The sequence below is a fragment of the Fukomys damarensis genome, unplaced genomic scaffold (assembly GCF_012274545.1).
Source record: "Fukomys damarensis isolate Sample0158 unplaced genomic scaffold, DMR_v1.0_HiC HiC_scaffold_33, whole genome shotgun sequence".
Lineage (NCBI taxonomy): Eukaryota > Metazoa > Chordata > Mammalia > Rodentia > Bathyergidae > Fukomys > Fukomys damarensis.
The window spans coordinates 2,954,986-2,958,047 of record NW_022900945.1 but is presented as its reverse complement, the minus strand read 5'-3'; the positions used below and the strand labels follow the sequence as shown (position 1 = coordinate 2,958,047).

The window sequence follows — 3,062 nt, the reverse complement described above, 5'->3', positions numbered from 1 at the left end:
CCCTCGGGCCGGCCACGCCACCCGGGACAGATTTCCTGTAGAATCGCAGGGATGCGCTTCGGTTTTTAAATTTAAATTCATGTTTTAACGGACACCTCCTCTTAGTCATTTTCTTGTTGCTGGGACAAAACACTGCGCTCCGCAACCCGGAGGAGGAGAGCTTGGTTTCCGCTCGAGGTTTCAGCCCGAGGTCTGGCGGAGGGCAGCTGCTCACTCATGGCGCTCAGGAAGCAGAGGGAGGCCTGGGACCAAGTGCGCACCCCGGTGACCTCCTCCAGCCCCTGGGGATCCCCCTTCCTCGCTGTCAGTGGACTAATCCCTAAGGCACATGAAGTGTGGGTTCTCACACGCGGCACACCCTACAGCGTTTCAATCGGCCAGACACCTCTCCCTGCCTCGTCCACAGCGCCCAGACCGCTGTGACTCCGCCCCCCGGCCCCCTGCGGGTCCCCACCACCCGCGCTCCTTTCTCTGTGGTCCACTGTAAACTCCATTTAATTTCACAACTTATCCAGCGCTGTCTGGGTCCTTGGGTCAGGCTTGCGCCACTGTGAGTCCCTTTCGACAACTCTTGGGGCCTGGCCACTGGGTCCAGGACTCAGGTCCCCAGTACCAAGTGGCCCAGGGTTCAAGCATCTATGTACATCGTCCTGTAAACTTTAGAAGCTGTCATACTAGGGCAATCGAACGCCGGGGAAATGGTTGCTTTACTTTATTTTGGTCTGATAAGGGTTTGTTATGAACTTTTCTGGGCTCATTTTTTATTAGTCCACGCTTGTAGCACCTGATGACCACACACCTTGAGGAGAGGGGAGGGTGTGTGGGCACAACACGTCTTCATTATTAGTAGTTTTTCCTTGGTACTGCGAATTGAACTCAGGACCTTGCACTTGGCAGGCAGGCGCGGTGCCACTGAGCTAAATCCCCAGCCCATGTCTTCATTATTTTTTGCCCTCTCCTCTCCTCTCTCTCTGCTCCCTCCTTCTCTTGGTCCCAGCCCATTTGTAAAAGCTTTATTTCCATTTTTTTTCTGTTCTTTTTTTTAATTTAAATTGAACTTATTGGTACATTCTAGGTAGACAGTACAGTTGGTACATTCATTACCGGGATCTTGTACTCAGTTCTTTTTTTTTTTAAATCCCCTTCCCCTCTCCTTCTGCTTCTCTTCCCATTTGAAAAAGATTTCCCTATGTATTATCTACCTTTAATTTTGCTCTTATTTATATTCTGAGTTTCTCATATAAGAGAAACCATGCATATTTAAGATCCTGTGTCTAATTTATTTCATCTAACATCATGGTCTCAAGGTGCATCCATTTTCCTACAGATGACTCAAGTCTATCCGTCTTTATGGCAGCATAGTACTCCACTGTGTATAAATAGCACATTTTCTTTACCCACTCATCTGCGGATGGGCACAGAGGCCATTTCTAAGACTTAGCTATTATAAATTACGTTGCTATAAACATAAAATGGACCACAGTAACTTGACTCTTTCAGGAAGAAACCTAGAAGGGGTATAAAACAGAAACACTTAATCTGCTTGACGATAAAATAGGCACAGCTATCATGTTCAGGGAATAACAAGGAAAATGTTTTCACATGTTAAGTAGACACAGCTCTTTTCACATGCTCTGGTCTGTGGTTGTTAGCTCGAGTGTACACGGCGTGTGGGCAGAGACACCCCGCTGGCCCTGTGCACTGTGCACCTGTCCCTGACATTTCCTTTCTGTTGGTGCCATGGTTGTTTTGAGACAGGGTCTCGCTACGTAGCCCAGGCTGGCCTCGAACTTGTGACGATTCTCCTGCCTCAGCCTCTGGAGTGCTGGGATCACAGATGTGTGCCACACCTGGTATGCTGTGGCTTTTCCTTAGCAGTGTAACAGGCAGATGTAACTTGTGTGTGCATGGAAATCGGCTCCGTGCCTGAATCTGCGGAGGGTTTCACAGTGCAGACCTTGTAGGTTCGTAGTCGACACCCAAGTGGTCTCATTTCCACCACATGCGTGGCTGCACAGCGGCGTGCAATGGAACTTCTGAGTTGCAGGGTGCACGCTGCCATTTCCACAGCGCGCCCAGGTAACACGTGGATTGACACTCCACGCTTAGGGCATCATCAGAGATCCTGGCTGCTGTCGGGGGAAAGTTCTTACCTCATCCTAATTTACCATCCACTCTTTCAAGAAAGGCCTTTGTCATGTGGCTGTTTGTGTTCTGTCCATTGAAGAGGAACTCTCAGCCCAATTCGTTCCGTTTTTTGAGACAGGGTCTCGCCATGGAGCCCAGCTGGGCTCAAACGCTCAGTGATCCCCCTGCCTCAGCTTCCCAGGGCTGGGATTACAAGTGTGTGCTACCATGCCTGACAAGCCCAGTGTTTTTGACTGGGTCATTCCTCCTTTGTTTAGTAGGTTTATAGCATTAGTATTAATATGAGTCATTCTTTTTGGTTCTGAGTTTGTTTTGAATGTAAAAAATATTTTGGGAGCTACTTCTGTATTAGTTAAGTTTTCTTTTTTTTCTTTTTGGAACCTGGGATCAAACTCAGGCCTTTGCGCTTGTGAGGCAGGAGGCAGAACCACTGAGCCAAATCCCCGGCCCCCGTATTAGTGAAGTTTTAAACAACATCAGTCTTTGGGTTATGATTTTTGCTTTTAAATAAATTCTTCCTTACTGCAAAGTCATAAGCACAGGGTTTTATTTCACGCTGATAGATTCACAGTGTAGCTTGGTTTTGATGTCATACGGGACGTTGTAATAAAGTAATTCCAGTACCTGCAGCCTGGCAGCAGGGTGGCCCGTTGCTATTACCCTGGGAATCCTGAACGTTCTCCTGTCTTCCTGCATCCTCCTTCCAGTTCAGCCTGTGTGTGCCACATAAACTCTGTGAAACTTCTCCATTTTGATGTCCTGTGTTTAACTTAAGATCCACCTTCAATTCTGGTCAGAAAAGACAAGTACTGTGCTCACTTCGGCAGCACATATGCTAAAATTGGGACGATACAGAGATTAGCGTGGTCCCTGCCAAGGATGACACGCAAATTTGTGAAGCATTCCATATTTTA

The 3,062-nt window shown here is 47.7% G+C and overlaps 1 non-coding gene across 1 annotated transcript; it reads left to right on the top strand.

Moving 5' to 3' along the window:
• Positions 1-2,959: 2,959 nt before the first annotated feature.
• On the top strand, positions 2,960-3,062 carry LOC117284104. Its single transcript, XR_004515174.1, has one exon. It is a non-coding gene; the product is annotated as a U6 spliceosomal RNA (small nuclear RNA).